Consider the following 23,377-nt stretch of genomic DNA (forward strand, 5'->3'; position numbering starts at 1 on the left):
GTGAGGAAAAGATGAGCGACTGAACCCTATTCAAGGGAATTCAAACCCAACACACAGTGAAGGCAGGACTCAAGACACGGTGTCATAATCTCATGGTTTGAAAAGATTAGTGATGTTATCACCAATAGGCGCAAGGCAACTAAATGTGGCACCTGTGATAACAGCAACCAAGAAAAATAGCATGAAACTTCCAACTAAGCAACATACAATTTAAAGACAGGATGTAGATTTTTTGTCATGGAGAGAATAGAAGAGGGAACGTTGCGAAAAGTGTAAAACACACACACATGCATATATACATATGTATTCATATTTGTAATGCATAAATGAGTATTAGCGAACTAACATTATCTATCACAGGAAGCCATTCTAAAAAAAAAAAAAAATTATCAAAGGGCATTTCCTTTTTTCTCGCTACAACGATTCCGGTCTAATAAAATATTCAGTCTTATAACAACCTATTCAACAATTATCCAATTCTTTCTTGATTTTTTTTTCGCATTCTAAATCGCTTCCTCTAACTTACTATTTTTGTGTATGTTCCTAAAGTTTCTTACTCCATTTCCCTGCAACTTCACATTTTCTCTAATTTCATTAGTTCCCATCCTCAATTTTCAAAGAACTATATATTTTTTTCTAAATTCCTGAAATTTATCTTCTCTGCATACTCATCAGTTTTTGTTGTGTCTATATCCTAAAATATCGCACTCTCTAGACTTTCCCAGACTCCCGCCTTCTCCATTTCTAGAATTTCCAGACTCATAATTTATGACTTCGGTATTCCTTCATTTTGCCATCCTTTCCCGAAACGTTCCAAATGGGCAAACGAGTACGCAATGCGAAAGGAGAGAGTTACTTCAATGAGGGACAGGACAGCGATTGACACATCTGACCGAAGGAGGCAATGGAACTGGGAAAGGGAGAGAGGAAAAGGAAGGAGCAAGTGGGGGGCAAGGGAAATACGAAAGTACTTCCCTCTCGGAATAGAAAAGAGAAAGAGTATAAAATAGTTAGACTACAAAGCGCCATTAGGGTCCAACTTGTGTGGAGTAAGGAAGGCGGGCCCTTCTATGTAACATAAAAGTAATTTTGGTCAACCTAATGCCCCTATTAGTCCGAGAAGTTTTCCTATAAGCCGAATTTGGTAAAAAAAAGTACAGAACATAATTTGATCTCTTTCTCGCAGAATAACGTTTATAATGACAATGGAGAGTCTTTAATTGTTACAGAGTTTCGTAAAGCCTTGTAAAATAGTATATATCATTAATAAGATATTGCTTGATCTCATCAGAAATTTACTGGTTTTATACACAAGTTCCTTAGTATCTATCAAACTGCTACAAGTCCTGAAATTAATGTCAATGGTGATTAAACGCTAAACTGCATCACAATAGAAAATTTCACCAACGAATCAAGTGAAGGACTAAATTTAACAACCTAGCCGTTCTCCTGGATAAACAACTGACAATCAAATAAAAAATAAAGCATTATTTTTTTGCTTTGTACGCTCCCACTCCAATGAGCCTTCTTTATCCCATCTGGTCACACTTAACAAGACTAACAACATCAACGGGATAAAGTGGAAAGAAAGATATCTCATGCTTTAGCGACTGCTTTCTAAACATCTACAAAACAGTGATATATTTGACACATGACATTCTGGGATATAGTCTGAAGATCTCCCGACAACTTCCTGCCAAATGTCACCACAAGCGACACAAGGCAGCAACACAGACTTCCGTTTCCACACTAGGGTAACCTTTCAACATAAATCTTATCGAGGTTCCTGAAAACACATTCCTCCATGACACGCCCTTCCCCCACCCCCAACTTCTACTCCCTCTCTCTTGTCTTTCACCGTTTCCTAGTACATAATCATTACCAGCTTTTAAGTCGAAAGATCTTGCAGACCTCCTTCGTTTATTTTTCCTTCGTGGCATTTATCTTATTTATGGATTTGGATCACGTTTCCTAACTTTCGTGATTCAGTTATACATATATTATATATATATATATATTATAGATATATATTATATTTATATATATAATATATATATATATATCTATATATATTATATATATATATAATATATACATATATACCTAATAGGAATAAGAACCAACACAAAGAGGAATGAAATTAATAAGTTCCAGGATTCTCTTGAAGCCAGGTGGTCAAAGTCGACTGTTTGTCAGTCTCTAAACCGTACCCGCAGGTTCGAATCCTGACCGGTGCATAAGTCTTATGAATTATGATTCCCTTTGGATATAGGTTATTCCCAAGGTATAATAGTAGTAATGTAGTAAATTAAAAGGACTAAAAAAAGTTCGAGAGGACGTTAATAAATGAGAGAAAAAAAATAAAACATTATTAAAGACATAACAGAATTATGCATAACAGGACTCGCAGGCCCAAGAGTCGTCAGTGGAAATAAAAAACAAGTGCATCATAAGAACAACAACAATAATAATAATGATAATAATGGTGGAGATAAAACAAATACAACTAAAGCTACAAGAGTGAAAAAATAATAAAGATTCCCGTCCTACAAATACAAGAAAAAAATACTCTAAGAATCTTCGAATCAAGATACAAGTAATAAACAACAATACATCCTTATTTGCTTACATGTTTGTTCAAAAGAAGGTCACATACTTCTTGATGGTACTCGTGCGAAACAGACTGTGTCATATCATCTCATCTTTTTATACAGGAAACCTATAAAGATGGAAGCAAAACGATAATTAATTGTAAAACTCCTTGCTTCTGTAAACGGACTCTCTCTCTCTCTCTCTCTCTCTCTCCTCTCTCTCTCTCTCTCTCTCTCTCTCTGCTGGACCACGAAAGTCCACTCATCTCTACCTGACCATTTGTTTGTTGTGTTTGTATGGTGTTTTTATGTTGCATGGAACCAATGGTTATTCTGCAACGGGACCAACGGCTTTAGTGACTTGCGAACCACGTCGAGAGTGAACTTCTATCACCAGACATACACATCTCTAACCCCTCAGTGGAATGCCCAAGAATCGAACTCAAGGCCACCGAGGTGGCAGACCAAGACCATACAGATCACGCCACTGAGGCGCTTCTACCTAACCATGTCTAAGTATATATTTATATTAGAACATTGAATCTTGTGTCATTTTAAAGGTGAATAGTTGTAATTTATTGCATTGTTGTAAAAACAAGACCAATAAGCAGTAGCAAAAAAAGAAATTCCTCTATCACTCTGATAAACAGTTTAAAGTTATGCATGTAAACTGTTGCAAATGAAAACTTACAAGAAAACACTAAAAAACGTTGAATGTTAAGAACCTGCTTGGCAATGTATTTCTTTGCACAGTTTGTGTAAATTTTGATCTTGCCCTAGAATACTCATTTTAGTCCCACTTGAAAACTTAATAGTTTTGATTTGTAGCAATACGTGGATATTGCACAGGTTCAAACCTACAAGCTCAAAATGACACATCTAATTTAGCCAATAATAAAACCATAATCACCAAAATAAAGTAGCTGATCCAAAATAATTTTATATTGTGCAAATTGCCTTTGCAACAATGTGAATGTATTGCCTTTTAGACCATCCATCGCACAGTAAAGCATATTACAGTAAATTTTGAAGGTATGGGTATGTTATAAGAATTGCATATGCTGGTAATAGTGTAATTACCTTTAACTTATTACACCGATAATTGTTTTTATTTATAACATGGGGCCAAGAGAAAAAATAATCTTTCACCATTACCCAAATTTTGATCCTAGACCTACTAACATTCAGGAAGCAATAACAATAAACACATGGAATGTACACTAAGTGCTTGTTTTATATATATATATATATATATATATATATATATATATATATATATATATATACACATATATATATATATATATATACATATATAATATATATATATATATATCTATATATATATATATATATATATATATATATATATATAATCATGATGTTAGCTCCAAATTATTGCAATTTTGGACGCCTTTGCTAAATTAGCGAACAACACAACAAATTGCAATTTAATACTCAGTTTGTAAAAAAAACTCATTGTGTTTTAAGTTATTGATAAGTTGGAAGACCAAGACTTACGAGGATGAGAACGATGAAACGGGAGGATGGAGGGTAGTGGAGATTTGTAGAAATGAAAACAGGAAAGATATAATATATGTAATTGAATTGAATGAATTATAGAATTTAGGCCAAAGGTCAAGCGCTGGGTCCTACGAGGTCATTCAGCCTTATATTATATATACTATCATCATACATACATACATACATACCATCTATATATATATATATATATATATATGTATGTATGTATAATACTTTATACATACATATATCTATATATACTATATATATGAAATAAATTCTATCACAGATTTTCTTCATCAAAAACCGTTATCCCTTTACGAGTAATTGACTAAAGGTTCCGTTTCTAAGCACTAATTTTACAAAGGATCAAGTTACAGCTTCATGGCCCTGTTTCTTATTACCATTACACATTTAGAATACACATCTACATCTAGCGGTTATTTCTTATACCTTTAGTAATACATAAAAATGCACATATTATATATATATATATATATTATTTATAAATGTAAAACAGTAAAAGAGGGGTTGCAAACAGTAAATAACTTATTTACCTTTCCTTCAATGATAAGGTCAAGTCAACCTAACAATATGTTTCATTATAAGATAGCGGGCACCATATACCTAGAGACCGTGCCGGGCACAAAACAGTAGCATGCACTTCCCAACTTATCAAGATAAGCCCTCAGGATATACAGCAAGGTTCACGATACCTAAACCTACAATAATTGACGTATTCCTTTCAGGGGGCAGTACTTATTTTTTTACTTCTTTTCTTGTTTGCAGGTCTCGGCTAGGAAAAGGTATGTGGCTGTTGTGCCAAACATGTACACCTTGACATGATAAAAATGGAAAATGTCCTTCTAAATTTTGAGCTCAGCTCGCCATTTCAGCAATGACGATTCAAGTAGGCACAAAACTTTTTTATGTCTTTGAGTTAGCCTAGTAATTTATATTTTGTATCCAATACTTTTGATATTTCTATTTATCTATCATAAAAACAGTCACCATATACAATACTTTTTTCCAGCACTTTTCCCGGTTATGGCATTAATGAAACTTTTGCAGAACTAACCTTCGAACACAATTGAGGGGAACAAGTTTATCCATAAGCAACCAACGTTCATCGGTTCAGGTTTTTTTCTCCGCAGTAAGTTCAATTTCATAGGATGTTCTTATCTGCAATCCGGTGAACAAATAAAATACATTATCAAAGGAGCCAACGACATGCGTCACAGTTACGAAAGTACTGCGCATTTAAAGATAAACATAATCCCCACACAACCAAACTTATTGACGCTATCCTCATTCTTACTTAAAATAGGTACGTGTTTCCATAATTCTTTTTAAATTATTGCTGTTTACAACATCGAGTCATTTCCTTTGGGATACGTTGCAGAGGAAATATACATCCGGAATGTGCCGAATATTGATACCTCCGTTTTACTTCGAATGATAATTGCCATTATCATAACGAGATGATTATTAGCTTACTAGAACTCGAGCTAGCGTAACATTAAACCACTTGAAGATTTTCAAGGGGGCGGCTTAATTCTTGAACCTACCTTTCTGTCTGTATGTGAGTGTAGTACATATCCTTACAATCGTTAACTTACAAACATTCATTTTACAAATGTATTTATTCTTCACTTAATCAAAGACCTCATTACTCTCCACTAACCCAGTACGTATCGTATGTGATTGTTGCATCTCAAGGTCAGCTTCTGCCGAAACTACTTCACAACATTAACCCCTCCCCCCACCCCCACCCCCACCCCAGCTTCCTTCCCATCCCCAAACGTCTCTTGGAATTCCCTCAGCCAGGTGGAAGGATACGCTGCTGAACTGCTTGACCACCACCGCATCCTATGGCCTCGTGACATCCTGAGTTCTTGGCCAAGCCACGTAGCCATATGTACGTCAAGAACTCAAAGCGTCCTCCCCAGACAACCTTGGGCTTTTTCTTCTTCTTTCTTCTTATATAACGGGGGTTGGGAGTGTTTCTGTCGCTCTTACTGACTGAGCAATTAAATTGCATGCATTATTCATGAGGCTCAAGTCCAGCGTTAATTAATGAGATTAGCGACGAACCATAAATTCATTTTTATTTCTCCTTGAACTTTTTTTAAATAAAAAATTATTTTCCTTGAACTTATTTTAAATGAAATACACGAACTTGAAAATAATTCCACAAAAATACAAAACTTCAACGCACACACAAATCCAAATTTTTCAGCCGGAGAGGGATTATTGCAAAAATATACATACATGTATACGAAAACATACACACAAACATGTATGCGTGGGTTGCACTGACGTACGAAAACTAGGGTAGTCAGTAAGGAGGAACTTATCAACATGCAATTTATTTTCAAACACAATGCTCCGTTAATATTAATAATGATAACTGAAGGCATTAATGAAATTGTATTGCACAGCTTTCGGACGTTCTTATGAAATCAATTTAGGTTTTTAGTTTTTGATGCCCTCTTTATAAAAATGTTTTTTATCCGCACTGATAGTTGACTAACCTCATGTTTTAGTGATGAAAATCGAAAGTGACAAAAGTATAAATATTGTTCAATTTAACAGTTCTCCTACGCTCTTTGACACGACGTGTCTTTACTTCCGACCGAGTCATTCCCAGAACCCACTGGCCATTCCTGCACCTGAAGCTTTTTCCTAGTTTTTTTTTTTTTTATGCCTAACCAAATCTCTTACTCTAAAGTTGGTTCTTCCCTCTCGAAGTAAATATTCTTATCTAAACCATAAGTAGAAAATTTTTTCTAACACGACAAGTCCGAATAGTCAACAATATTGCAGTTACTACAGTTTTCTGAACGGTTCTTTATAGTTATGAATAATGAACCATTCATGGTGAAACCCAATCTGAACAAAACGGCTTAGTTACACGTTAACCTCTACATATAATTGAAACATGCACAGAAAGACTTGAATGGCTGTTCAGATTTCATGTTCTCAGTATCCAGATTACTGTCTAAGCACAAAGACCAGGTTACTCTTACAAGAACAATGTTGACAAAACTCTCATGAAATATCCTGCTCGTGTTTAGATATTAACCCAACATGGATTCTCCGAGAGAGAGAGAGAGAGAGAGAGAGAGAGAGAGAGAGAGAGAGAGAGAGAGAGAGAGAGAGAGAGAGCCATATCAGTCAAACCAAGCCGTCTGTTTATGTACCAAGCACAACTCAAAAACAGAAGTCTTATACATAATTCGTCTACTCTATTTCTCATAGGCATAACTTTAGGGGCATCTAAAATATTAGCACTGTATCAGGAGAATCGTGCATTTATAGTTTTTTCCTTTTCTCCAAGAAACCCATAACAAACGACTCAACCTATCAGATTTTTATAAATGCATCTTGAAGTTCTTAATTTACTTTCTGTTTATTTATGTACTAATTTTTGTCTCATCAATACGGTATTACAGCATGGTAAAAAATGTTACCAAAAACAAGTAATGCTTGTTACATTAAAAATCACTTCATCCTTCGCTGGATCAAATAAACCATGAAAATGAAAACAAGCGTGGTAAGAAAAATGCCAAAATAACAAAATTAGGTGTAGTAGAGATCAAAAGCCACGATAAGCATGAAAGACAGAGTTAATAAAAGCCATAAAATCATTCACCTTTACGCCAAGGTCTTTTGCATGGTGATTGATCGTAAGAAGTGCTTCATATTTCTAAATGGTAAAGGTTATCCTGATTGAAAAAAAAAATTTGGTTTGTTGTTTCCCCAGGGTTTAATTAAATTCATTTAAAAATATGATTTGGGAATAACGGCACCACCTGCTTACCATTTTGTTCTTGAAAAAAAAGGTCTAAGTATTATCTAGATATGAACCGACAATACCTCTACGTATCCTGTTTTCTTTCAAGAAATATAACAGGATACGGAAACTGTGTTAATGAGATTTTTTTTTTTTTTTGTCAAAAGGGTAAGGTCAGAATAAAGTATGATAACCTATTAACACTCAGTACACAGCTTATAGAGAAAAATACTTGTTTTGTAAAATCTGAAGAGTACCTCTAAGTACCAAATGACCTGTTGGGAAATATTCAACCATTATATCCGTGACACTTTCATGGTTTATATCTATTTCTGATACTTCATGTATAACACTCTATACAGAATTCATTCATTTCTTTGGAGACATTGTTTGTTGGTGGATCGCACACTAGAAGGCTCGTATCACACTATTCTGACTTAAACCTTGCTAGGGGTAATCTACTGCTCACATTTCTCCTGTAAGCCAGTGCCCTTCCTGTTTTGGCAATAAGATCATTTCTACTCTTTTGAACCAATTACATCTGCTCTTCCTGAATAAATATACACATTATCTATTTCCAGGCTGTCTCTTCCATTCCTTTGCTGTAATTCAGAAGCAGGCTAAGCTATCCAGTCCTTAGCTCTGAAATTCATTTCGTACCTGTCCTTTCTTCCCCATTGAATTTTGGGTTCTGTATTCTAATTTCATATTCTGAATTTATCCTTGGTATTAATCGACCAGGAGATTTTTGTGTCCCCGGTTATACCTGGGACTTGCGAGCTATCTTAAATTGTGCCAATACAACTCAGTGGCTTTAAACCAAGGTCATTCGCCAGGCGTCCAAAGTTAAAACTAAAGAGACACACCACTCGACGTCTTAACCTTATCCATCATTCGGCTGCCAATAACATCCGGTCCTCCTCCCCGCTTTCAATAGTGAATTTAGACTTTGACTGAAGGCAACAGGTGCCCATACCCTGAGAACTGGGACCTAAACCAAGTACTATAATACTTTCAATCCTTTCTGGCGTTTCTTCATTTGCTGTCATAGACATTTGGATGGAAGTGAAAGTATCTACTCCATTTTAATCCTTACCCTCGGGAACAATAACACTCTTAGGGCCTCCTAGGGGCCTACTCGCCATTATATCTACAGTAAATGTCAGTATACATTTGCGCTGTGATTTATATTTCGTATAAAACAAAATGGCTAAATTCAGCACAAGAGAGTGCAATCGTAACTTGTAACTAGACAACTTTAATTCCAATTGCAATTACGGAGTACGATTTGAAAAAAAAAAGTTTAAATATACGACGGTATCTAACTCCTTTCTTAACGTAAATATGTTTCTCTCCTCCGTCACTCTCTCTCTCCCTGTATAAATGAATAAACAACTAATTACACAATAATTTATATATATATATATATATATATATATATATATATATATATATATATATATGCACACACACACTTGGAGGATATTTGCGCTTACATATATCCGGGTCTAACTCTCCTTAGACCTGCAATTCTTTTTTTTTTTTTTTTTTTTAAGTGAAAGTATTCAGCGTTCACTCTGCATGCCTTTTGTGTGTAGAATATTTTATAATAGTCTACATCCTCATATTTAATTTATTTAATAAGCACTTCTTATTTCCATACTCGTCATATCCCTACATATGAATTCGACCTCAACATGTCATAAGGGTAGCTTAGCTTAACCGCCAATCTTTTACGAGAACTGGCAATGCAGCTCAAAATCTGTGCCATCTTTTAAAAAGTAATTAATCAGGAGATATTATATGAGGTCTTACTATCAAGAGTAAAGAATATCTAATATATATTGATTATTTTAGCATATTTAAGCTTGTAGTGAACCAAAGACAACGACCGAAGCATAAGGCAGAGTCACGCACCAAAGTTGCCCAATACGTCAAGAAATTCTACCGGGGATTCAAGCATTCCGCTCAAAATGAAAAAGTCCATAACTATGCGAACATAAAAGTCAATAGATACCAACTGAAAACCATGAGATTATATAATGTTTTAGGTGAGACAGAAGGGATTCAGTTACCCTTCCATGTGGCATGGCGATATTTAGATTTATGGGATGATAAAAAGATAAAAAAGAAAAAATACTTTCATAAGAGGAATGAGAGGGGTAGGCCCACTTGGTATTTTTAGGATTAGTTAGGGACATTTAACGGTATGTATAAAAAACACCAGCCTAATGAGTATTTTTTTTAAACAAAACCTAATTTACCTTTACGACCTCAACAGCCTTCCCAATTCTACATATCTCAGTCCTGGATGCCCATTAAGGAAAGGGGAGACGGCCGCATGGAATATCGACTCCCACATAAATACCAGCAAATCTTTACACTAGAAACCTTTGGGGTTAAACAAAAGCTGTTCGTCTCTTCATATCGCCTCACAATCTCATCCTCTTAAGGCCTGTCGAAATGAGGCAATGAAATCCTTCTATCTTCCTCGTAAAATGCTCCCCTCCCCTTTCCGGAGTGGGCTAGAAACACCAGACGGTGGTAGCAAGAATTTTCTTCCACCTGCCATAAATCTTCAACTGTCAGCCTCCACATATCCTCATTCCTATCTCCTCTCCCTCCCTTTCATTTACAATTTATCATTCATTCATTAATCAAGATTATAAAATGGAAACGCAAAGCAAGCTTTGGCTCACAGGCAATTTTTTTTTTCCAGCGAAAAAAACTCCTGATTCATGCCATCTCTCTCCGGACGACATAGGCACTATATAGCACTGCAATCACGAAACAGGTCCTCAGTGGATTATATTCCTGAAAACAGTTGGGAAACTATAACGAAGGAAACTGACATCATTAATCTGCCATCACTATCGGTTGATTATTGAACTCCAGCAAAAAAAGAGAATATGATTATAAATGAAAAACAAAAAACCACTGCATAACCACTCCGAACACCTGTGCACACGATTAATATTTTCAACAATATGCCGTTTTCCCCGATAAGATATGGCTCTTGAGGAGACACAAAAATAACCAATGCCACTTTCACCATGTTAAGCTACTGTTCAAGGATGAAACCCATATGCAGAGCTTCCACAACATTAACTAGTAAACAGAATGTTCATCACACACGGACTTCAAGATCCCTAACCCTCCCGTCACACATACACAATGTCCTTCAAAATTGTTTTGTGAGCACTGCCTCCTTTTATCAGATGTTGACAATACATTTTCAATCCATCTCTCCGGTATATTGTAGGTCTCTGCTTTCCCCCATCGACTACATTATATGCACACTCCTCACCCATGTGTCCATTCTCTCCACACAGACAAATGATCCAAAAACATATTTTTCCTACACTATTATTTCCACACTTCAAACCTTTTCTAGCCTTCGTCTTCATCATGAAAATTTTATTTTTCTCTACAATTTACCATTTACAATACATCAAAACAATCCATAAAACATCTATATAAGTTTTCATTCAAGCTTTTCTTTGTTCTTGAAAAATACTCTGTTCCTCTGCTGACCTAAGCCAGGGGTTCTTAACAGCGGGTATGACAACCACATGCTGGAGGGATGGCAATTGATCTCTGGATATTTATAAATATTTGATTTTAATGTGTCAGTGTATACATGGTTACATTTTATAAAAATTTTCTTGTATGTTCTATTCCTAGCTATTCATACCTAAAGTATGTATTAAACAGTATATTAAGCTATATTGTCAACAAATAGAACGTAAGTGAACTTAAGCAAAGGGGGTATGGAACCATAATTCACTGGGGTCTGGAGTCATCAAAAGGTTAAGAAACCCTGACCTAGGCAGTGAATTAAGCACAGATAGTTATAGAAGTAGCTTAGAAGTGAAAAGTTAACTTCCTAAAGAAATATCCTTTATCAACAGTAGAAAAAGTTGAGCTGAAAAAAATTTAAACGATTGCCAAAGTAATGTGAGAGATCCAGAGAGGTCTCAGGACCCCCTAAGATCAGTAACTCACAATATAAAAAGGATTAATTTAAGCTATAATATTCTTATATGCACTGTGTGCAACTGTACACAGTGCATATAAGGACATCTGAACTCGAAAGTAAAGAGTATGGTCCAAAGAAAAGGAGGTATAGTTGGCCGTGGGTATACCTACGCACGGGTAAACTGGGAGTGAGCCAGGTGGAGGGGAGAGGTAAGTTCAAGTCATTTTAGCCACTGATTCAGCGAGTAGCGTTTCCTTTGACACAATCTTTTTATTTTTCAGTCAAAAATGCCAACACAATCAGGAGATATACCCGAGAATACAGTACGGCCAGAACCATCGGAAATGTTTATAGATTGAGAGAATGACTTTCTTTGAAATCCAACATGGGCTATGGGGAATGTGGCAAAGTTCAGACCTCATTATAGCTCTGTGTACAGATGCCGCAGGCCATCTCCTGAGAACATCCGCACTCAGAAGGAAAGTTACCCCAAGCACCCCTCGCCATTTATTACAATTTCGATGTTCCCTACCCTGAGCATAAGTCTACGCTCCAATTTTAACTACACTCCCGAAGCGTCATCTGATTTCTGTTTTGATGTGAGAACTTCGCACACTTACGGCGGATCTCAGTATAATCGCTAGACGATTTCCTTTTACCTCCCCAACCGATCGCCCTCATCCGGACATGAAATCCTTTGCTAGATCGAAAAAAAAGAAAAAAAGTAAACATACCATTGTATAAACGGCAGCAAAAAAAGGTTAACAATAATACACACTGAAGCTTCTGTTTTTTTAAATAAAATTTCCTCTATTGCTCAGTAATAATTCGTATTAGAGCTAATTATATAAAAGATTCAAGAGTCCTGAGATCAGACAACGTACACAGACCGGGCAGTACATCACAACAGATGACAATTTCTAAAGTATTCGACCATTTTCTCGTTGTGTGTGTGTGTGTGTGTGTGTGTGTGTGTGTGTGTGTGTGTGTGTGTGTGTGTAGAGTGGAACGCGACTTCATGAGTATCTGTTTACGGTATAATGTATTCTCATACAAATTTAAAACAAAAATACATATAACCCTAAAAATAACAAAGAAACACTGGCTTACAAGTTTCAATTCTTCATATTAATACCAGTATATCAAGATTCAAAACCACACTATGATAACTGTTACCACTGAACAGCAAGCTTTTTAACCCTTAACAACGTGAGAATTTTTGGTAGCAAGATGATAATGACAAACGGAATCAATTGAAAGAGAGAGAGAGAGAGGAGAGAGAGAGACGGCATACATACACTGATACACTGGCATCATCTCCTAAATCTGATGTCATGTGTCCCAGGATGCACACTTAGGGGATATGACGTGACCTTTGACACTCGGAATTCACAGGAAGTCGAGTAATTCGTATTTGGAAACGAGGAGGCTTCCGGGCCCGTCTCAAGACGCCCCTGAGTTTTAGCAGTTGAACTTGGTTCAGTGTGAAAAACAACTTGGTGAAATGCTGAAAAAATAATTATGAGAGAGAGAGAGAGAGAGAGAGAGAGAGAGAAATTGTCATAGGTACCCTTTTAACTGTAATGAGCAAAACAATAATAGTTCTAGTCGGTAAAAGCTCCTTTGTTTTAACGAAAATAACTACCTTTTGTATGCACGAAGATCTTTTTATCAAGTGGACACTATACCAAAGACCAGCCAGCTTTGCAGCTAAGCGCCGCCTACTGACTACGTCACGACCATTCCTTGAAGCTCATTGATTGGAGATAGTTTCGAAACGTTGGTTAATCTGTGGTTCTTTTCATCTTCATTTATTTTGCAATGGCTGTTTTACCGAACTGAAATACGTTGTGCTGATTATCGAAATGAAACTATATTATCCACAGAAATAAAATCATAATACACATCTCCCTAAAAATGGTAAAAAATATGAAAATATAAATGAAGTCAGGAGGTGTTCTGCGTTGTTGCAATGTTGGGTTTCGTAAATGAGGTTCACCTGAATACGGAGGTGTCTCTTGGAATGTCTGCGTTCGAATCGGTGCACTTGCATCACTGCACAGTGGTTATTACCGTCTGAAATTGTCAAGCGTATTCGCCACTCCAAATTTAAACACAAAAACTCTCTCAGAGCTGTGCAGACTGGCATTTAATATTGATTTCAGGAAATTTTACTACATTTGCATAGTCTTCAAAATCGATTTCACTGGAATCGTTTACACATTCGGAGGGATGATAAGTAGTGACTGCACTTTATAAAACCAAAAGATATCTTGTTTAAAAAAAAAAAAAACAAAAAAAAAAAAGGTTACAGTATGATAGGCTGTACAATTCATATTAGGTATAGCCTACATTGCTGTTGAATTTTCTTGAGGACATTAACTCCTTCCGAAATGAGAGCATAATAAAAAATGACCTAGACCTATAAGGTTCTATGTCACTTTGTCGGTTACGCAGCTTCTGACGTTTGGATTATTGGCCTATCATATATTCTACCGTTTTATTGTGGTTCTTGTTGTGGTTATTCTTGTTTTTGTTGCTGCTGTTATGGTGCTTGTAGTGTCTTCGTAAAAGTTTTCTTATGGTATCCTAACATTGCAGAATAAACATATACCTATTCATAAAGTACTGGCGTAAAGAATTATCAGTGAAATTTAGTCGTTTCTTTCAATTGAAAGTAATCCAGATCATCATGAATATAGTTTGCGCTAGTATATTCTCTTAACATGAGAGAGAGAGAGAGAGAGAGAGAGAGAGAGAGAGAGAGAGAGAGAGAGAGAGAGAGAGAGAGAGAGAGAGAGAGAGAGAGAGAGAGAGAGAGAGAGAGAGATTGATTCTACAAGAATGGCCCCAAAACCAAGTGATTCAAGGGCTACTCGCAGACTGGTTTGGATCATCTCGTGCATAACTTTTCAGCTACCATATATTTTTCTAATTTGTTAAGTATCTTATGACACCTTCCTTTCGTAGTCTTCATTTTCATAGGAATTCTACAGCAGCTTTATATTTGCTCGTCAGAGTAATGTAATGTGTTATCCCTTTAGTAAATATATTTTCTATATAATTCATTGAAAGCAGTTTGATAGTTGTGTGTAAGGCTAAGACAGTCCTAAGATTTGGCCTGCAACGCATGTAAGTGCATGTGCACTTGCTTATACGTGTACATTCCACTTTATGCATTTACATTATAGTATTCACTTGAATAACTGGTTGTGCGCATCACTTGTTTGTAAAATGATGATAAACACTAACTTACATTACATATATATATATATATATATATATATTATATATATATATATAACTATGATATATATATATATATGACATATATATATATATAATATATATATATATATTATATAATATATATTATATAATATAATATATAATTATATATAGATTTTTTATTATATATATAATTATACATATATATATATACATATGAGAGAGTGTGTATTATAATCATATATCTATATATATCATATATATATATATATATATATATATAATATAATATATAATGAGAGAGAGAGAGAGAGAGAGAGAGAGAGAGAGAGAGAGAGAGAGAGAGAGAGAGAGAGAGAGAGAGAGTTTCCTCCAACAAGAACAAATAAATACAATCTGAGTACATGGTACACAGAATGATGCAACGACGTTTTCATGAAAATAATGGACATTTCATTTTTCCAGTATGGGTTATGCATACTACATCAATCGCACAAAATAGCAAAATTTCAGTTATTTGGTCATTAGCATGGACTATAGAGATAAACCTAAAGACTTTAAATGCAAACAATTCTGTACAGAGCTTTTATCATGATATGACTGTTACGGAAATTACACTCCAGCAAGTACCTTGATACTACGACATCAGCAAATTTTTTCGTCTCATTTGTTTATGTTCTTATAAAAGAAAACCTACGCCTTTGGTTGGTGTTAACCGAACACCTTCCTGAAGAAAACTAATTTGAGACAAAGAAGTATAATCCGGACCTCCGGATATTGCACACAAACTCAATATGATGAAACCCCGAAATTCGGAGAAGATCAAAACTCTACCTTTAAAACTAAACACACACAAACATATACAATATGATATATACTACAATTCAACTATAACTAGGGTTCTTTTATAAGTCAGATAACTACGTCGTATGCTGTATATACAAAACGGAGCAGGAAAAAACACAAACTACAGCTACTTATGATGACCATGTCTGTTTGTGACGCCACTACTATACCAGGCACGGTGCCCAAGGAGCCCATTTGATAAGAGGAACGCGCGAAAGAAATAATCCAGCGAAAGGTTGTAAAGCGGCAGCTGTAAAACAAACTACGATTTACTGCCTCCTAAGCCTCTGGAATCCAGCAGAGCAGAATGGGCGGACGCAAGGCATTGGAACTGATTTTCCAGGCGAGGCACCTATAAAACCAACTTGAGCGATGAAACTTGGAAGCTAAAAATCTCTACCAGGACGATGCCAATACCATTTTATTGAACCTGGAATGGTTGTACCCACTGATGCAGCAACATGGACAAGAGGCCTGCAAGTAGAATGGATCCACCAATCCAGACGAATATCTTCGTCATGGAAATATGGAGAACTACGGAGTGTGTGTGTGTGTGTGTGTGTGTGTGTGTGTGAGAGAGAGAGAGAGAGAGAGAGAGAGAGAGAGAGAGAGAGAGAGAGAGAGATTACTACCAAATAAGATCAACCATACGACACCACATTCACCACTCAGCCAGCCCAACAAACGATGAAGAGTTTAGAAAACATTAAAAGCTAAAATGATGAACTACGAGTAAACAAATACAGGCTGGCAGTATCCTCTATCTGGTAATCCTAGCAACCAAACTTACAAAAATTCGCAATTATTTTCAGAAACAGCTTTGGTGGATAAAATACAGATTCTCGAATAAACTGAATAACTGATAGATATTACTTTACAAGAATGACAGGGAAATAATTGAGAATAAAGTTCTGGGAACACTTCACGTCTTGTTTTCGATGTAGTTCTACCTTTTCGTCGCTAGACTTCAAAAGATCAAAATCTGAAATCTGGCTCTCGCAGGGACGGAACAAGAGGCAGATTTTGACAGTTAATTCTTGAATTCTTGAAAACCTTTACCATAAATCAAGGTCATTTGATTTAAGAACTATACGCTAATACCTGAGGGTAGAAACACCATTCAACGAAAATACGTTAGGCCTGTCGCGTCTTAAGAGACTTTACAAGTGCATCTGATAAGCAAACCGCAGGACACTGGCAGCTGGCTTAAAAGGCAGTTCACGGTGACGCAGCTTTAGGAGTAGACGGAAATTTTGCAGTGTATGAAACTTCAATACTATAGTTGAAGCAAGTGAGGTAAATAGGAATGAATAAATAGGATAAATAGGAATTAATAAATTATAGTTTCATTCCCACCAATGAGAGAGAGAGAGAGAGAGAGAGAGAGAGAGAGAGAGAGAGAGCGTTACTTACATCTGACATGAAGCATAGCAGTTAAAAGGGAATTACACAATAATATAAGTAATTACCTACACTAGAGCAAGACAATCTGCTAAGGAAGGATTTGCCCTTGGACTTAAAAGAAAAAATGACCAACAGCAGTAGATTTAAAGTGTAAAAAATTACGGGGATTCTGCACAAATACGAAAGAACAGCACCAAAATAATGTATTATGGAACTAGATCGAGTATGGAAGGTAACAAATGTACTGCATCACAGACAAGAGACAGACAAAAAGGTATAGCAGACACCATCCACGCAAAACGCTCATAAACACGCTAATTTCCCACGATAGAACAGCTATGTCAGACAGCATCCTCCAAACTCCATCCAACAAACCGCAATTTCGGGCCCATAAAAATGTATTGATAATCAACGCAAAAATTATGCTAGATTCTAGGTTTTACGCAAGAATGGTGCCTGTATTTGATCATTCACGCGAATTCTGTCAACTTGTTAACTAGCTTACAATTGTTTTTACGTTCTACGAATACATATTTATGTATTCCTTTTGCTGTAAACACATGTAATCTATTCAAAACATTTAATCAAACAAAAGAGTAAAGGAAAATTCAGTATCTTCAGTGAAATCAATACAAAGCTTATGCTTCTAAAAATAATTTACAAATTCCGACATAATTATCCAGTGTGTATGTGTATATATATATATATATATATATATATATACTAATATCTATATAATATGTTGTATGTATGTATGTATGTATGTATGTATAATGTATGTATGTATGTATGTATGTAGTATATATATATATATATGTATATATATATATATATATACTATATATACTATATATATATATATAAAAGACATAGATAGATAAGATAGATAAAAATCTAGTTAGTATTCTATTACTCCTTTACCGTATAAATCTGACTGTCATTCACGCGTTCTTTATCTGTAAGTAGATTCTTTGGACCTTGATGCAAACATACACATACCCTCTCTCTCTCTCTCCCTCCCCCAAGCTGCAGATTCCGATATAAAATTTCTCTCTCCTCTCTCTCTCCTTAAGAAGTCAGAGACAGTAAGTAGCATCAGCTGAGCATTATGCGACTTTTACGAGGCGATTTCCGAGTGACAGACGGGATGCGGAAGGCAAGTGTGTGAGAACTCTTGAAAACGCATTAACAGCATGGCACTGCTGCTGTTCTTTCCAGCCTATACTGATCCGTTTACGTGACGCGACATTTTCTTCAAAGTCTGCTGCGTTTTTTTTTTTTTTTTTTTTTTTTTTTTTTTTTTGTAGTACCGTTGACTTGATACACCGCAAGTAATGGTTAGATCGCTGTCGCAGGTATATTTTCATGCTCCAACGTTTTGCTATGATTCAATGATGATTTTAAAATGACTGAGGTTTCGCGAATAGGTGTAACCTGCTATTTTGTTCAATATACTCTTGAAATATCTAACAATTCAAATCTGCGTAATCAAAGTTCTAAGAGATCGCATGCGAATGTTGAAAACTTATTAATTTCTAATACTTCAACTCACAGCTTTACGTATAAAGATTCAGGCTCGAGGTAAATGTCTCACATTTTCCAGCATTCCTAAGCTTTTGAAATATAGTAAAATAGGAAAAAATAGAAATAGTTTTATATAAAATTGTTCAACGAATACTTTTGATACTGATATAATAACATTGTACAGTTTTGAACCAACAATATATTTTTTAAAAATCATAATATATATAAAGCCTAGGGCATGTAGATAATAAAAATAAGTTCTAATTCTCTCTTCCAATATATTAATAGATTCCATTTCAAATTTCACCATCAGTCAAAACTACATTTCATATTCACTGTATTTTTAACTCTAATAAAAACTTCGGATAAAGTTGAAGAACTATGGAAAAACAGAGCAACACACTTGCTACGTTCATCTGCAAAACCTAAGATTGAACCTCGGCACAGAAAAACTTCAAAAAGACGCAGTCTCATTTGCCTAGTTTCCTGAATATTACTGTCATCGCGGTATCTCTCTCTCTCTCTCTCTCTCTCTCTCTCTCTATAGCACACTCCTTCTTATTCATGCCTGACTGTTCTCCCCTTAACTGATCTCCTCTTTCTCGCTTTCTCTCTCTCTCTAGCACACACCCTTCCTTCTTATTCACATGCCTGACATAAGAAATTCCCCTTAACTGATCCCTCTTTTTTTTTCTTTCTTTTTTTCCTGGTCTTCAGCATTCACATTTCACCTCCATAAAAGGCTCATGCATCCATAAAATGACTGAAATATCACAGCTTTGGTTCGTCCTTCCATTAACCGCCATATATATATATATATATATATATATATATATATATATATATATATATATATATATATATATACTTTGTAAACCTGGAAAAGAAGAGGAACGTATTCCGTTCACATGATCTGTTGATGAGTGGCAAACGTAAAAAATAAAAACACCAGCAATATTATACTAATAATAATTCAACAATTTCTTGCTAAACGATATAGCCTACTATCGCTAATATTCTCCATAATAAAAGAATAAAATGAAAAAACACTCAAAACACGCGATGTTATCAGCCAAGCACTTTCCCAGTAAATTTACTTTCTTTCCTGTGATCTTATCCCTGGCTTCTCTGGGCGTGTAGAGGCGAGACGGGGAAGGAACGAGGAGCCTCCTTGGAAAGGAATAATGAGGGTTGGTGAAGGGAATCTCTTGGAACCATAATTACTTCCGGTCCTCAGCCGCCACCAAAACTGGCATGTCAAAGTGCGATTCAGGTGAAATGGAAACTCAAAAGATTAGCGAAAAAGGGACGGCATGATTCACCACTAAAGAATAAAAAAAAAAAAAAAAAAATGCTTCGGAAGATTATGGTGTCTACAGATAATTCGAAAACAAAGTGAAAGGCTATATTCCCTGGGGATCAACAAAATCTCTCGAAGAAAAAATCCTCAGGCGATCCTTAAGGACAAGACAATTTACAACGGGCTTATAAGACACTTGATAAGCTAAGCCCCAAGTGAGTCAGGGCCAGGTCATAGGCAGATTAGACAGGACATTCAAGCAGTGTAACAGAAATTTTCAGAAGACTACAGCTGGCCCACCAAGATTAGCCTTAGCCTGAATTACAAATACCGGAGTTTATTTGGTTTCCAGTGAAGAAAAAACATACGATATATATTAGTAGTAAAATAATGTCAGAACCTTAACAGTGAACACTATGGTCAACATAATTTTTTTATATGAATACAGGCTTGAAAAAAAAACTGACAAATACATGCAATACAAAATAAACCAAGCTGTTGCATTCTAAACACTGTACAGTAGACTTAACAAAAATTCAGATTCCTAACATTTTCCACAACAAAACAAGAAAAAAGTGCGCTGAATTTTCTGTACACCGTATAATACTGTGTGAATCTCTCAGCCACGGCCCATGAAACTCTCAACCGGCCGTAGTGGCCTGTGCTGTTGCGGTCCAGACGCACGATCATGACTAAATTTAACCGATAATGAAATAAAACCTACTGAGGCTAGAGGGCTGCAATTTGGTATGTTTGTTGATTGGAGGGAGGATGATCAATATACCAATTTGCAGCCTTCTAACCTCTAGTTTTTAAGATCTTAGGGGGAACGAAAAGTGCAGGCGGACAGACAAAACCATCTCAATAGTTTTCATTTACAGAAAACTACAAATGATACAATAAACAAACATTACATAGTAGTAAACGATTTTCCTTGTAAAATCAACAAGAAATTATATTAATGAAATGCTCCAGGTATTCTATTCTCAGTCAGGCACTATTATAGTACATATCTAACAGCAGATCGCTCTAATACCAACCACCAATTAGGGAAAGAAAACCTATCTAGCGTCGTGAACAGTGCTTCCAGAAATTAAATGTCCAATGTAAATATTTTTTTGTAACAGCAGAAACAGCAGCACGGTGAATCCATTATAGTTTTTACATAGTAGTAAAATAACACGCGTAATATACACTATGTTCAGAACAATATTTACACATCATTTCCAAACTGGTCACAGAAAGATGTTCATCATAGTCTTCATACATCTTAAGATAAGATACCAGATTTCTTAGGCAGTTAACAATACCATCACTCTCTTAAAACTATAATGGATTGACCGTGCTGCTGTTTATGCTGTTACAAAAAGATATTTACATTGGACATTTGGTTCCTGGTGCAAGCACTGTTCTTTCCCTAATTGGTGGTTGGTATTCAAGCGATCTGCTGTTAGATATGTATAATAGGTGCCTGACTAGAGAATAGAATATCTGGAGCATTTCATTAATATAATTTCTTGTAGATTTTACAGGGAAAATCGTTACTGCAAAGAGCAGTGGAACATTTTCACAAATGATTTAAGGTTTAGTGTTGCTTTTATATTTCACTATGCCACCTCACAATGTAATTGTGCATCAAGTATTTTCAGCATATCAAAGCAATTAATTGCAAGCAGCTTTATTGAGACCAATTACTCTCGTAAAAAGAAATTCAAACTTTCCTTTATTCATTAACCTAGCTTTTGTGATAACACTTAATGGCTTTCTACAATGTGATTATATACGATATATATATATATATATATATATATATATATATATATATATTATATATTATATACATAGTATATCTATATATATATATAATATATATATATATATATATATATATAATATATATATGTATATATATACATAATATAAGTGACATTGTAATAATTCGTTAAATATTATCACAAAAGCTAGTTTAACATTAATAAAAGTTTTTTTTTTTCTTTAAGAGTAAATGGTTTAAATAAAGCTTTCAATTAGTAAATCTTTGATCTGGTGTCCTTAACCCAAAAAGAACCAGTGGTTTGTTATACAATCCCAATCTCTCAGGCAAATCTGAGAACAAGAACAGTAATTACAAAACGCGAAACCGTCCCAAGATGATGACGGTTTCAGCTGCTTCGGAAGAAGGAACCACTCCGCTCACTCCTTTAACCGTTGTATAGTCAGTCACTTCCATCAAAGCGCCAAGTAATTAAAGTGTTTTATACAATATCTACGAAAACATCTGCAGTGGATTCTACACCTTCCTCTAAAACTGGTCAAATATTTCTCCAAACAAACACACGGACTTTGTAGGGACGCTCGTAGTGGCCTTGAATATCTTTCTCTGCCCCGTAAATTCAAACTCTCACACCCTTCGCACGTACACGCGACGCCTTCTGAGCACCCGTACACATACAACCAGACCCGTCTGTGCGCACACACCGTGCAGGTGTACACATGCCCCTTCAATACCGGATGGATACATCACCCACAAGCCGAAGCCACCAGCACTACCACGGTTCAGAGGCCTCCATTAGGGATCAGGGTAAAACACGCACGCCTGTTCTCTCTCTCTCTCTCTCTCTCTCTCTCTCTCTCTCTCTCTCTCTCTCTCTCTCTCCTGATGCTAGCGTTAATATTCAGAGGGAATGCTCTATCAACGGTATTATGTGAAATTAAACAAGATAGCATGAGATCTGTTTTCAAAGATAACCTGTTTCAAAGATAACTAGTAAAAAACTATTACAAGGGATATACGTTCTATTTGATCTCGTTCTTTATTTAATAATATTCGTGACGACAATTAAGCTTAGCAGCTGCCTTCCTTTCCTCTTAAAATCGGCCATACTTTTTTTCTTTTATTGTTTCGGTTGATCCTAGCTACAATATTATCCGATATGCACTTACCTCCCAACAACCGTCATAAACGCCAGCCAGGGAGGCACACTTCACAAATAAAGAGCCTACGTTCAAAATAGCACACACACATTCTGAAACGCATCATCAGGCTGTTGTAAGTTTCCATCTACTACGATGCATTCACCCACACGCATTAAACTTAACCTTAACGTTAAACACAAATGAACAAAAAAAAATGGATTCATCAATGATTGGGCCCCTTTATCCCTAATCTGCAGCGATATAATCCA

The 23,377-nt window shown here is 35.7% G+C and overlaps 1 protein-coding gene across 5 annotated transcripts in view; it reads right to left on the reverse strand.

Annotated features, from left to right (window-relative positions):
* The window catches only part of LOC135215601 (alkylglycerol monooxygenase-like), a 792,850-nt gene that overhangs the window by 670,561 nt on the left and 98,912 nt on the right, over positions 1-23,377 (reverse strand). For 3 of the 5 annotated variants that reach the window (XM_064250495.1, XM_064250493.1, XM_064250492.1), the window contains one exon: positions 2,630-2,719. The exons of 1 other annotated variant lie outside the window; for it this stretch is intronic. The gene's annotated coding sequence lies outside the window, so the exon portion shown is untranslated. Of the gene's footprint in view, positions 1-2,629; positions 2,720-5,193; positions 5,271-23,377 lie in introns of those variants that run through there. One more of the 5 variants, XM_064250494.1, reaches the window with a different exon arrangement.

Source organism: Macrobrachium nipponense, chromosome 5, assembly GCF_015104395.2.
Source record: "Macrobrachium nipponense isolate FS-2020 chromosome 5, ASM1510439v2, whole genome shotgun sequence".
NCBI lineage: Eukaryota > Metazoa > Arthropoda > Malacostraca > Decapoda > Palaemonidae > Macrobrachium > Macrobrachium nipponense.